Source organism: Mus musculus, chromosome 6 (assembly GCF_000001635.26).
Source record: "Mus musculus strain C57BL/6J chromosome 6, GRCm38.p6 C57BL/6J".
Lineage (NCBI taxonomy): Eukaryota > Metazoa > Chordata > Mammalia > Rodentia > Muridae > Mus > Mus musculus.
In genome coordinates this window covers 58,164,714-58,179,498 of record NC_000072.6, presented here as the reverse complement: position 1 = coordinate 58,179,498, position 14,785 = coordinate 58,164,714, and positions in this window count along the sequence as shown.

Sequence of the window (14,785 nt, the reverse complement as noted above, 5' to 3'; positions counted from 1 at the left end):
GCCCTCCAGGTCCGTCCATTTGGCTAGGAATTTCATAAATTCATTCTTTTTAATAGCTGAGTAGTACTCCATTGTGTAAATATACCACATTTTCTGTATCCATTCCTCTGTTGAGGGGCATCTGGGTTCCTTCCAGCTTCTGGCTATTATAAATAAGGCTGCTATGAACATAGTGGAGCATGTGTCCTTCTTACCAGTTGGGGCATCTTCTGGATATATGCCCAGGAGAGGTATTGCTGGATCCTCCGGTAGTACTATATCCAGTTTTCTGAGGAACCGCCAGACTGATTTCCATAGTGGTTGTACAAGCCTGCAATCCCACCAACAATGGAGGAGTGTTCCTCTTTCTCCACATCCACGCCAGCATCTGCTGTCACCTGAATTTTTGATCTTACCCATTCTGACTGGTGTGAGGTGGAATCTCAGGGTTGTTTTGATTTGCATTTCCCTGATGATTAAGGATGTTGAACATTTTTTCAGGTGCTTCTCTGCCATTCGGTATTCCTCAGGTGAGAATTCTTTGTTCAGTTCTGAGCCCCATTTTTTAATGGGGTTATTTGATTTTCTGAAGTCCACCTTCTTGAGTTCTTTATATATGTTGGATATTAGTCCCCTATCTGATTTAGGATAGGTAAAGATCCTTTCCCAATCTGTTGGTGGTCTTTTTGTCTTATTGACGGTGTCTTTTGCCTTGCAGAAACTTTGGAGTTTCATTAGGTCCCATTTGTCAATTCTCGATCTTACAGAGCAAGCCATTGCTGTTCTGTTCAGGAATTTTTCCCCTGTACCCATATCTTCAAGGCTTTTCCCCACTTTCTCCTCTATAAGTTTCAGTGTCTCTGGTTTTATGTGAAGTTCCTTGATCCACTTAGATTTGACCTTAGTACAAGGAGATAAGTATGGATCGATTCGCATTCTTCTACATGATAACAACCAGTTGTGCCAGCACCAATTGTTGAAAATTCTGTCTTTCTTCCACTGGATGGTTTTAGCTCCCTTGTCGAAGATCAAGTGACCATAGGTGTGTGGGTTCATTTCTGGGTCTTCAATTCTATTCCATTGGTCTACTTGTCTGTCTCTATACCAGTACCATGCAGTTTTTATCACAATTGCCCTGTAGTAAAGCTTTAGGTCAGGCATGGTGATTCCACCAGAGGTTCTTTTATCCTTGAGAAGAGTTTTTGCTATCCTAGGTTTTTTGTTATTCCAGATGAATTTGCAAATTGCTCCTTCTAATTCGTTGAAGAATTGAGTTGGAATTTTGATGGGGATTGCATTGAATCTGTAGATTGCTTTTGGCAAGATAGCCATTTTTACAATGTTGATCCTGCCAATCCATGAGCATGGGAGATCTTTCCATCTTCTGAGATCTTCTTTAATTTCTTTCTTCAGAGACTTGAAGTTTTTATCATACAGATCTTTTACTTCCTTAGTTAGAGTCACGCCGAGATATTTTATATTATTTGTGACTATTGAGAAGGGTGTTGTTTCCCTAATTTCTTTCTCAGCCTGTTTATTCTTTGTGTAGAGAAAGGCCATTGACTTGTTTGAGTTAATTTTATATCCAGCTACTTCACCAAAGCTGTTTATCAGGTTTAGGAGTTCTCTGGTGGAATTTTTAGGGTCACTTATATATACTATCATATCATCTACAAAAAGTGATATTTTGACTTCCTCTTTTCCAATTTGTATCCCCTTGATCTCCTTTTGTTGTCAAATTGCTCTGGCTAATACTTCAAGTACTATGTTGAAAAGGTAGGGAGAAAGTGGGCAGCCTTGTCTAGTCCCTGATTTTAGTGGGATTGCTTCCAGCTTCTCTCCATTTACTTTGATGTTGGCTACTGGTTTGCTGTAGATTGCTTTTATTATGTTTAGGTATGGGCCTTGAATTCCTGATCTTTCCAAAACTTTTATCATGAATGGGTGTTGGATCTTGTCAAATGCTTTTTCTGCATCTAACGAGATGATCATGTGGTTTTTGTCTTTGAGTTTGTTTATATAATGGATTACATTGATGGATTTTCGTATATTAAACCATCCCTGCATCCCTGGAATAAAACCTACTTGGTCAGGATGGATGATTTCTTTAATGTGTTCTTGGATTAGGTTAGCGAGAATTTTATTAAGGATTTTTGCATCGATATTCATAAGAGAAATTGGTCTGAAGTTCTCTATCTTTGTTGGATCTTTCTGTGGTTTAGGTATCAGAGTAATAGTGGCTTCATAAAATGAGTTGGGTAGAGTACCTTCTACTTCTATCTTGTGAAATAGTTTGTGCAGAACTGGAATTAGATCTTCTTTGAAGGTCTGATAGAACTCTGCACTAAACCCATCTGGTCCTGGGCTTTTTTTGGCTGTGAGACTATTAATAACTGCTTCTATTTCTTTAGGGGATATGGGACTGTTTAGAAGGTCAACTTGATCCTGATTCAACTTTGGTACCTGGTATCTGTCCAGAAATTTGTCCATTTCGTCCAGGTTTTCCAGTTTTGTTGAGTATAAGCTTTTGTAGAAGGATCTGATGGTGTTTTGGATTTCTTCAGGATCTGTTGTTATGTCTCCCTTTTCATTTCTGATTTTGTTGATTAGGATTTTGTCCCTTTGCCCTCTAGTGAGTCTAGCTAAGGGTTTATCTATCTTGTTGATTTTCTCAAAGAACCAACTCCTCGTTTGGTTAATTCTTTGAATAGTTCTTCTTGTTTCCACTTGGTTAATTTCACCCCTGAGTTTGATTATTTCCTGCCGTCTACTCCTCTTGGGTGAATTTGCTTCCTTTTTTTCTAGAGCTTTTAGATGTGTTGTCAAGCTGCTAGTATGTGCTCTCTCCGTTTCTTCTTGGAGGTACTCAGAGCTATGAGTTTCCCTCTTAGAAATGCTTTCATTGTGTCCCAAAGGTTTGGGTACGTTGTGGCTTCATTTTCATTAAACTCTAAAAAGTCTTTAATTTCTTTCTTTATTCCTTCCTTGACCAAGGTATCATTGAGAAGAGTGTTGTTCAGTTTCCACGTGAATGTTGGCTTTCCATTCTTAATGTTGTTATTGAAGATCAGTCTTAGGCCATGGTGGTCTGATAGGATACATGGGACAATTTCAATATTTTTGTATCTGTTGAGGCCTATTTTGTGACCAATTATATGGTCAATTTTGGAGAAGGTCCTGTGAGGTGCTGAGAAGAAGGTATATCCTTTGTTTTAGGATTAAATATTCTGTAGATATCTGTTAATCCCATTTGTTTCATAACTTCTGTTAGTTTCACTGTGTCCCTGTTTAGTTTCTGTTTCCACGATCTGTCCATTGATGAAAGTGGTGTGTTGAGGTCTCCCACTATTATTGTGTGAGGTGCAATGTGTGCTTTGAGCTTTACTAAAGTGTCTTTAATGAATGTGGCTGCCCTTACATTTGGAGCGTAGATATTCAGAATTGAGAGTTCCGCTTTGAGGAATTTTCCTTTGATGAGTATGAATTGTCTCTTCTTTTCTTTTTTGATAACTTTGGGTTGGAAGTCGATTTTATCCGATATTAGAATGGCTACTCCAGCCTGTTTCTTCAGACCATTTGCTTGGAAAATTGTTTTCCAGCCTTTCACTCTGAGGTAGTGTCTGTCTTTTTCCCTGAGATGGGTTTCCTGTAAGCAGCAGAATGTTGGGTCCTGTTTGTGTAGCCAGTCTGTTAGTCTATGTCTTTTTATTGGGGAATTGAGTCCATTGATATTAAGAGATATTAAGGAAAGGTAATTGTTGCTTCCTGTTATTTTTGTTGTTAAAGTTGGCATTCTGTTCTTGTGGCTGTCTTCTTTTAGGTTTGTTGAGGGATTATCTTCTTGTTTTTTCTAGGGCGTGGTTCCCGTCCTTGTATTGGTTTTTTTCTGTTATTATCCTTTGAAGGGCTGGATTCGTGGAGAGATAATGGGTGAATTTAGTTTTGTCGTGGAATACTTTGGTTTCTCCATCTATGGTAATTGAGAGTTTGGCTGGGTATAGTAGCCTGGGCTGGCATTTGTGTTCTCTTAGTGTCTGTATAACATCTGTCCAGGCTCTTCTGGCTTTCATAGTCTCTGGTGAAAAATCTGGTGTAATTCTGATAGGCTTGCCTTTATATGTTACTTGACCTTTTTCCCTTACTGCTTTTAGTATTCTATCTTTATTTAGTGCATTTGGTGTTCTGATTATTATGTGTCGGGAGGAATTTCTTTTCTGGTCCAGTCTATTTGGAGTTCTGTAGGCTTCTTGTATGTTCATGGGCATCTCTTTCTTTAGATTTGGGAAGTTTTCTTCAATAATTTTGTTGAAGATGTTTGCTGGTCCTTTGAGTTGAAAATCTTCATCCTCATCCACTCCTATTATCCGTAGGTTTGGTCTTCTCATTGTGTCCTGGATTTCCTGGATGTTTTGAGTTAGGATCTTTTTGCATTTTCCATTTTCTTTGATTGCTGTGCCGATGTTCTCTATGGAGTCTTCTGCACCTGAGATTCTCTCTTCCATCTCTTGTATTCTGTTGCTGATGCTGGCATCTATGGTTCCAGATTTCTTTCCTAGGGTTTCTATCTCCAGCGTTGCCTCACTTTGGGTTTTCTTTATTGTGTCTACTTCCCTTTTTAGGTCTAGTATGGTTTTGTTCATTTCCATCACCTGTTTGGATGTGTTTTCCTGTTTTTCTATAAGGACTTCTATCTGTTTGGTTGTGTTTTCCTGTTTTTCTTTAAGGACTTGTAACTCTTTAGCAGTGTTTTCCTGTTTTTCTTTAAGGACTTGTAACTCTTTAGCAGTGTTCTCCTGTATTTCTTTAAGTGAGTTATTGAATTCCTTCTTTATGTCCTCTACCATCATCATGAGATATGCTTTTAAATCCAGGTCTACCTTTTCAGGTGTGTTAGGGTTTCCTGGATTGGGCGAAGTGGGCATTCTGGGTTCTGATGATGGTGAGTGGTCCTGGCTTCTGTTAGTAGGATTCTTACGTTTACCTTTCGCCATCTGGCAATCTCTGGAGTTAGTTGTTATAGTTGTCTTTGTTAAGAGATTGTTCCTCTGTTGATTTTGTTACCCTCTATCAGCAGGCGTGGGAGACAAGCTCTCTTCTCTGAGTTTCAGTGGTCAGAGCAGTCTCTGTAGGCAAGCTCTCCTCTTTCAGGGAAGGTGTACAGTTATCTGGTGTTTGGACCTCCTCCTGGCTGAAGGTGAAGGCCCAAAACAGGATCTTTCCCAGAAGCTGTGTTGCTTTGGCCAGGAAGGTGGCCAGTTGTCTGGAGTCGAAGATGTCGCCGCCTGAGAAGCTCTGTGGCTCTTGTCCGGAAGGAGGCCGGCCGTCTGGAGCTGAGGATGGCGCCGCCTCAGAAGCTCTGTGGCTCTTGCCGGGAAGGTGGCTGGTTGTCTGGAGCTGAAGATGGCGCCGCCCCAGAATCTCTGCGACTCTCTCGCCCGTCCCAGAAACGGCTGGCACTCTGTATTCCACCCGGTCACCCGTGCAGCCTGCCCTCCGCGGAGTCCCGGAGCCAAGAAGGCTCCCGCCGGCGCCTGTGCCACAAACCTCTCAGGCCGGGCAGACCCCCGTGCTCTCACCAGGAAGGTGGTCGGCTGTCTGGAGCTGAAGATGGCGCCGCCCAGAAGCTCTGCGACTCTCGCCCGTCCCAGAAACGGCTGGCACTCTGTATTCCACCCGGTCACCCGTGCAGCCTGCCCTCCGCGGAGTCCCGGAGCCAAGAAGGCTCCCGCCGGCGCCTGTGCCACAAACCTCTCAGGCCGGGCAGACCCCCGTGCTCTCACCAGGAAGGTGGCCGGCTGTCTGGAGCTGAAGATGGCGTCGCCCAGAAGCTCTGCGACTCTCGCCCGTCCCAGAAACGGCTGGCACTCTGTATTCCACACGGTCACCCGTGCAGCCTGCCCTCCGCGGAGTCCCGGAGCCAAGAAGGCTCCCGCCGGCGCCTGTGCCACAAACCTCTCAGGCCAGGCAGACCCCCGTGCTCGAGACTTCTTTTATATGCAATTGGACCTTTCATACTCTCTCTCTGTCTCTCTCTCTCTCTTTTCATCTGTCTCTGTCTGTCTCTCTGTCTCTGTCTCTCTCTGTCTCTGTCTCTCTGTCTCGGTCTCTGTCTCTCTCTGTCTCTGTCTCTCTGTCTCTGTCTCTGTCTCTGTCTCTCTCTCTCTCTCAGGAAAGAGAAACAGAAAAGCAGCTCGCAGGACACAGGTAAAGCACTATTCTAACAAAGAGAACTGAGGAGCCCTCTTGGCTTTGGAGGAGCTCAAGAGAAAGATAGACTAGCTCCATAGAATGACACAGATAGACACTTCCAAAGAGCTAGCAGTTTAGCTGTAGGATGAGGCTTGTAAATAGATACTTTGTATGTAATTAAGAAAATAATGTTACCTTGCTGAGCTAGCTTTATCCTGAGTTTACACCTCCCTGTCTTTATTGGTATTAATATTAGGTAAGCTAAAAGGTTACATTTATCATCTATTCTTCTTTCCAGAAGATGCTATCTTGCTCTACTCAGCCTCTACATCAGATTCTAGCAATGAGCTGATTAGCTATATGGGAACGTATGATATTTAATAAATAATATGTGACCCTCCACTCAAAAAAATATTTGGTTGGCTAACAAAGAGAACTGCAAAGGAGAATTCCTAAAAAGCAGCTGTATTTGCAGAAACGGAGTGACTAGAATTTCATCACTGTGGAAAGACTGGAATGTGGTAGGTCCAGAAACTAATTACCTTGTCTTTGGCAAGTATTAGTCTTGCCATGGTGTCAGAACTAACATCCTGTGACTAATGGATAAAAATTTATTAATTTACCAGATTGCAAGCTTCTACCAACCTCAAAACTAAGCAGAGTATTAAATAGTATCTTGGGCCTATAAAAAAGATTTCTCAATTTCTATGTACCTACTTCTCTGCTGTAACTCCAAGGTATTTTAAACTTGCTTTGATTTATGACTTTTTGTTCTATAAAGCTATAATACTTCATGAAACTGTTTCTACATTTGAACATGAATTTGTGGTAAAGTCTGTGTTCCTAGGCCATGGTCACCCAAAATGACTTCTGAAAAACTATCTTGTATTCCCTTAAGGTTAGAGATGTGGTTTTGAGTCAGCACTTTTGACCCAAGAAAGAGGAACATTTCTCCAGTTTCCCTATGAGGCCACTGATCATCATGAGGTATTGAAGAAACCTGGGCCTAAAGAAAGAAGTGATATGTGCCTGGGCCTATTCCAAAACATTGAAGATCCCAGAGCAAAAGCAAGGAGTGATGTGGGCCTGGGCCTATTCCTGAAATTTGAAGGGGCCTGGGTGGAATTCAAGACAAGAAGAGGACCTGGGCCTATGCCTGACCCTTGAAGAAGCCCGGGCCAAAAACAAGAAGTGATGTGGGCCTGGGCCTCTACCTAAATTGAAGAGACCCAGGCCAAATGCAAAAATTGATGAGAGCCTGGGAGTATCCATGACCCCTGAAGAGGTCCAGGCTGAAAGCAAGGACTGATGTTGGCCTGGGCCTATCCCAGATCATAGAAGAGGCCCGGGCAAAAAGAAAGAAGTGATGGGGGTCCGTGCCTATCACTGAAGTTTGAAGAGGCCATGGACTAAATCAAGAAGTGATAGAGGCCTTGGCCTATCGCTGAAATTTGAAGAGGCCTGGGTCCAACACAAAAGTGAAGAGGGCCTGGGCCTATCCATGACCCTTGAAGAGGCACGGGCCAAAAGCAAGAAGTGATGAGTGCCTGGTCCTGTAAATGACCCTTGAAGAGGCCTGGACCCAAAGCAATAAGTGACGTGGGCCTGGGCCTCTAAATAACTTTGAGAGGGCTGGGTCAAAAGCAAGAATTGATGAGAGCCTGGGCCTATCCCTGTGCTGTGAAGAGGCCTGGCCAGAAAAAAAAAAAAAAAAAGTGATATGGGCCTGGGCCTAACCCTGAACCTTGAAGCAGTCAGGGCCTAAAGCAAGAAGTGATGGGGGCCTGGGCCTATCACTGGTTTGAAGAGGCCCAGCCCTAAAGGAAGAAGTGATGTAGGCATTGGCCTATCTCCTACCTTTAAAGAGGCCAGGGCCAAAAGAAAGAAGTGATGAAGAACTGGGCCTACCTCTGACACTTGAAGAGGCCTTGGCCAAAAGAAAGAAGTGATGGGGGCCTGGGCCTATCCATGAAGTTTGAAGAGGCCTGGGACAATACAAAAAGTGAAGAGGGCCTGGGCCTACCCCTGAAGTTTGAAGAGGACCAGGCCTAAGGAAAGAATTGATGAGGAAATGGGCCTATCCCTAACCCTGGAAGAGGTCCGGGCCAAAAGGAAGAAGTGAAGTGGGCATCAGCCTATCCCAGACATGAAGAGGTCCGGGACAAAAGAAAGAAGTTACAGTGCCTGGTCCTATCCTTGAAGTTTCAAGAGGCCCGGGACTAAAGAAAGGAGATATGTGCCTGGACCTGTTCCTGAACTTTGAAAAGGCCCAGACAAAAAGCAAAAATGATGAGGGCCTGGGCAAAAAGCAAGGAGTGAATGGGGCCTTGGCTTATAACTGAAGTTTGAAGAGGCCGGGAACTAAAGAAAGAAGTGATGTAAGCCAGGGCCTATTCCTGATATTTAAAGAGGCCTTGACCTAACACAAGAAGTGAAATGGCCCTGGGCCTATGCCTGACCCTTGAAGAGTCTTGGGACAAAAGCAAGAAGTGATGGGGGCCTGGGCCTATCCCTGAAGTTTGAGGAAACCCGGGCCTAAAGAAAGAAGTGATATATGCCTGGGCCTATTCCTGAACATTTACAATTCCAGGTCAAAAGCAAGGAGTGATGTGGGCCTGGGCCTATTCCTGACATTTAAAGAGGCCTGGGTCCAATTAAAGACAAGTAGAGGACATGGGCCTATGCCTGACCCTTGTAGAAGCCCGGGCCTAAGAAAGAAGTGATGAGGTCCTGGGCCTCTACCTAAATTGAAGAGGCTCGCCAAATGCAAAAATTGATGAGGGCCTGAGCCTATCCCTGACCCGTGAAGAAGTCCAGGCTGAAAGAAACGACTGATGTTGGCCTGGGCCTATCTCAGACCATAGAAGAGGCCAGGGACTAAAGCAATAAGTGATGGGGGCCTGGGCCTATCCCTGAAATTTGAAGAGGCCTGGGCCAATACACGAAGTGAAGTGAAGAAGGCCAGGGCCTATCCCTGAAGTTTGAATAGGCCGAGGCTTAAGGAAAAAGTGATGAGGGCCTGGGCCTATCTATGACCCTTGAAGAGGCCCAGGACAAAAGCAAGAAATGATGGGGGCCTAGGACTTTCCCTGAAGTTTGAAGAGGCCTGGGCACAGCACAAAAGTGAAGAGAGCCCGGGCCTATGCCTGACCATTGAAGAGCCTTGGTACTAAAGGAAGAAGTGATGGGGGCACTGGCCTATCACCATGTCTTGGAAAGCCCCTGGCCTAAAGAAAGAAGTGATATGTGCCCAGGCCTATTCCTGAACATTGAAGATCCTGGGCCAAAAGCAAGGAGTGATATGTGTCTGGGCCATTCCCTGCTGCTTGAAGAGGTCTGGCCCCAACACAAGAAGTGAAAAGGGCCTGGGTCTATGCCTGACCCTTGAAGAGCCTTGGGACAAAAGGAAGAAGTGATTGAGGCATTGGTCTATGCCGAACACATAAAGAGGCCAGGGCCTAAAGATAGAAGTGATATGTGCCCGGGGCCATTCTTGAACATTGATGATCCCATGCCAAAAGGAAGGAGTGATGTGGGAATGGTCCTATCCCTGAAATTTAAAGTGGCCTGGGCCCAATGGAAGATGAGAAGAAGGCCTGGGCCCATGCCTGACATTTGAAGAGGCCCGGGCCTAAGGAAAGGAGTGATGAGGACCTGGGCCTATCCCTGACCCTTGAAGAGGCCCAGGCCAAAAGCAAGAAGTGATGGAGCCCTGGGTCTATCCTTGAAGTTTGAAGAGGCCTGGGCCCAACACAGGAAGTCAAGAAGGCCTGGGCCTATGCCTGACTCTTGAAGAGCTTTGGGACAAAAGGAAGAAGTAATTGGGGCATTAGCCTATCCTGAACACTTGAAGAGACCAAGGCCTAAAGTAAGAAGTGATATGTGCCCGGGCCTATTCCTGAATATTGAAGATCCAAGGCCAAAAGCAAGGAGAGATGTGGTCCTGGGCTTATCCCTGAAGTTTGAAGAGGCCCAGGACATAAGAAAGAAGTGGTGGGGGCCAATGCATTTCACTGAAGTTTGAAGAGGCCTGGGCCCAACACAAAAGGGAAGAGGGCCTGGGACTCTGCCTGATACTTGAAGAGCCTTGGGACCAAAGCAAGAAGTGATGGGGGCCTGGGCCTATCGCTGAAGTTTGAAGAGGCCTGGGACAATACAAGACAAGAAGATGTCCTGGGCCTATTTCTGAACCTTGAAGAGGCCCAGTCCTAAAGAAAGAAGTTATATGTGCCCTGGCCTATCCCTGACTTTTGAAGAGTCCTGCACCAAAAGCAAGAAGTGATGGGAGGCCAGGGCCTATCCTTGAAGTTTGAAGAGGCCTAGGCCCAACACAGGAAGTCAAGAGGGCCTGGGCCTATGCCTGACCCTTGAAGAAACTTGACACATAACGAAGAAGTGATGGAGGCACTGGTATATCCCCAAAACTTGAAGAGGACTGGGCCTAATAAAGAAGTGATATGTGCCCAGCCCTATTCCTGAACATTGAAGATCCCAGTCCAAAAATCAAGGAGATATGTGGGCCTGGGCCTATTCCTGAAATTTAATGGGGCCCGAGCCCAATTCAAGACAAGAAGATGGCCTGGGCCTATACCTGAACCTTGAAGAGGCCCAGTCCTAAAGAAAGAAGTTATATGTGCCTGAGCCTATCCCTGACTCTTGAAGAGGCCCACGCCAAAAGGAAGGAGTGATGTGGGTTTGGTCCTATCCCTAAAATTTAAAGTGGCCTGGGCCCAATGGAAGATGAGAAGAGGGCCTGGGCCTATGCCTGACTTTGAAGAGGCCCCGGCCTAAGAAAAGAAGTGATAAGGACCTGGGCCTATCCCTGATCCTTGAAGAGGCCCAGGCCAAAAGAAAGAAGTGATGGGGGCCTGTGCTTATCACTGAAGTTTGAAGAGGCCTGGGCCCAACACAAAAGTTTGAATAGGCCTGGTCGTAAGGAAAGAAGTGATGAGTGCCTGGGCCTATCCATGACCCTGACAAGACTCTGGAAAAAGCAAGAAATGATGGGGGCCTAGGACTTTCCCTGAAGTTTGAAGAGGCCTGGGCAAAACACAATAAGTGAAGAGAGCAAGAGCCTTGGTACAAAAGGAAGAAGTGAAGGGGGCACTGTCCTATCGCCATCTCTTGGAGAGGCCTGGGCCTAACAAAAGAAGGAATATGTGCCGAGGCCTATTACTGAACATTGAAGATTCCAGGCCAAAAGCAAGGAATGATGTGTGTCTGGGCCATTCCCTGCTGTTTGAAGAGGCCTGGCCCCAACACAAGAAGTGAAGAGGCCCTGGGCCTATGCCTGACCCTCGAAGAACCTTGGGACACAACAAAGAAGTGATGGGGGCACTGGTCTATCCTCAACACTTGAAGAGGACTGGGCCTAATAAAGAAGTGATACATGCCCAGGCCTATTCCTAAACATTGAAGATCCCAGTCCAAAGTCAAGGAGATATGTGGGCCTGGGCCTATCCCTGAAATTTAAAGTGGCCTGAGACCAATTCAAGACGAGAAGATGTCCTAGGCCTATATCTGAACCTTGAAGAGGCCCAGTCCTAAAGAAAGAAGTTATATGTGCCTGGGCCTATCCCTGACTCTTGAAGAGACCCATGCCAAAAGGAAGGAGTGATGTGGGCTTGGTCCTATCTCTGAAATTTAAAGTGTCCTTGGCCATATGCAAGGTGAGAAGAGGGCCTGGGCCTATGCCTGACCCTTGAAGAAGCCAGGGCCTAAAGAAAGAAGTGATGAGGTGCTGGGCCTATCGCCGACACTTGAAGAGGCCCAGTCCTAAAGAAAGAAGGGATATGTGCCCAGGCCTATTCCTGAACATTGAAGATCCCAAGCCAAAATAAAGGAGAGTTGTGGCCTGTGCCTATCCCTGAAATTTAATGTGGCCTGGGCCCAATGCAAGATGAGAAGAGGGCCTGGGCCTATTCCTGATCCTTGAAGAGGCCCAGGCCTAAGGAAAGAAGTGATGAGGGCCTGGGCCTATCCCTGATGCTTGCAAAGGCCTGGGCCAAAAGCAAAAAGTGATGAGTGCCTGGGCCTATAACTGACCCTAGAAGAGGCCTGGGCCCAAAGCAATAAGTGATGTGGGCCTGGGCCTCTAAATAACTTTGAGTGGGCCAGGCCAAAAGCAAAAATTGATGAGAGCCTGGGCCTATCCCTGTGCAGTGAAGAGTCCCAGGCTAAAAGTAAGGAGTGAATTCGGCCTGGGACAATCACTGACCTTGAAGAATGCCGGGCTTAAAGCAAGAAGTGATGGGGTCCTGGGCCTATCCCTGAAGTTTGAAGAGGCCTAGGACAAAAGAAAGATGTGGTGAGGGCAGTGCCTATCACTGAAATTTGAAGAGGCCTGGACCCAACACAAAAAGGAAGAGGGATGGGACTCTGCCTGAGACTTGAAGAGCCTTGGGACAAAAGCAAGAAGTGATAGGGGCCTAGAACTGTCCCTGAAGTTTGAAGAGGCCTGGGACAATATAAGAAGTGAAAAGGGCCTGGGCCTATTCCTGAAGTTTGAAGCGGCCTAGGCCTAAGGAAAGAATTGATGAGGGCATGGGCCTATCCCTGAACCTTGAAGAGGCCCGGGCCAAAAGGAAGAAGTGATATGGGCCTGGGCCTATCCCTTACATATGAAGATGCCCTGGCCAAAAGGACGAAGTGATGGGGGCCTGGGCATATCCCTGAAGCTTGAAGAGGCCCAGGCCAAAAGCAAGAAATGATGTCGGCCTGGGCCTAACCTTGAAACTTGAGGAGGCCCAGGCCAAAAAGAAGAAGTGATATGGGCCTGGGGCTATCACTGGCATATGAAGAGGCCCGGGCCAAAAGAAAAAAGTAAAAGTGCCAGGTCCTATACTTGAAGTTTGAGAGGCCAGGGACTAAAGAAAAAAGAGATATGTGCCCGGGCCTGTTCCTGAACGTTGAAAAGGCCCAGACCCAAAGCAAAAATGATGAGGGCCTTGGCAAAAAGCAAGGAGTGAATGGGGCCTTGGCCTATAACTGAAGTTTGAAGAGGCTGGGGCCTAAAGAAAGATGTGATGTGAGCCTGGGCCTATCCCACACATTTAAAGAGGCCTTGGCCAAACACAACAAGTGAAGTGGTTCTGGGACTATGCCTGACCCTTGAAGAGCCTTGGGATAAAATGAAGAAATGATGGGGCCTAGGCTTACCCCTGAAGATTGAAGAGGCCCGGGCCTAAAGCAAGAAGTGATGTGGGCCTATGCCTCTACCAAAGTTGAAGAGGCCCAGGCCAAAAGCAAACATTGATGAGGGTCTTGGCCTATCCCTGACCCGTTCAGCGGTCCAGGTGGAAAGCAGGGACTGATGTCGGCCTGAGCCTATCCCAGACCATAGACTAAGTCTGGTCCAAAAGAAAGAAGTGATGGGGGCCTGGGACTATCCCTGAAGTTTGAAAAAAACCCAGGCCTAAAATAGAAGTGATATGTGACTTGGCGTATTCCTGAACATTGAAGATTCTGGGTCAAAAGCAAGGAGTGATGTGGGCCTGGGCATATTCCTGAAATTTAAAGTGGCCTGGGTCCAATTCAAGAAGAGGAATCTGAGAAGAGGACCTGGTCCTCTGCTTGGCCCTTTAAGAAGCCTGGGCCTAAAAAAAGACGGGATGAGGGCCTGGGCCTATAACTGACACTTGGAGAGTCATGGGCCAAAAGCAAGAAGTGATGTGGGCTGGGCCTCTACCTAAGTTGAAGAGGCCCAAGCCAAAAGCAAAAAATGATGAGGGTCTGGGCCTATACCTGACCTGTGAAGAGATCCAGGCTGAAAGCAAGGACTGATGTTGCCCTGGGCCTATCCCAGACCATAGAAGAGACCTGGACCAAAAGAAAGAAGTGATGGGGTCCTGTGCCTATTACTAAAGTTTGAAGAGGCCTGGGCCCAACAAAATTGAAGAAGGACTGGGCCTATCCCTGAAGTTTGAATAGGCCTGGGCCTAAGGAAAGAAGTGATGAGGGCCTGGGCCTAATCATGACCTTTGAAGAGGCCAGGGACAAAAGCAAGAACTGATGGGGACCTGGGCCTTTCCCTGAACTTTGAAGAGGCCTGGGCACAACACAATAAGTGAAGAGAGCCCGGGGCCCAAGAAAAGAGCCTTGGTAAGATAGGAAGAAGTGATGGGGCCACTGGCCTATCGCCTACTCTTGGAGAGGCACGGGCCTAAATAAAGAAGTGATATGTGTCCAGGCCTATTCCTGAACACTGAAGATCCTGGGCCAAAAGCAAGGAATGATGTGTGACTGGGCCATTCCCTGCTGCTTGAAGAGGTCTGGCCCCAACACAAGAAATGAAGAAGGCCTGGGCCTATGCCTGACCCTAGAAGAGCCTTGGGACAAAACAAAGAAGTGATGAGGGCATTGGCCTATCTCCAACACTTGAAGAGGACCAGGCTTAAGAAAGAAGTAATATGTGCCCAGGCCTATTCTTGAACATTGAGGATCCCGGGCCAAAAGCAAGGAATGATGTGGATCTGGGCTATTCCCTGATGTTTGAAGAGGTCTGGCCCCAACAAAAGACGTGAAGAGGGCCTGGGCCTATGCTTGACCCTTGAAGAACCTTGGGACAAAAGGAAGAAGTGATGGGGGCATTGGCCTATTCCCAACATTTGAAGAGGAC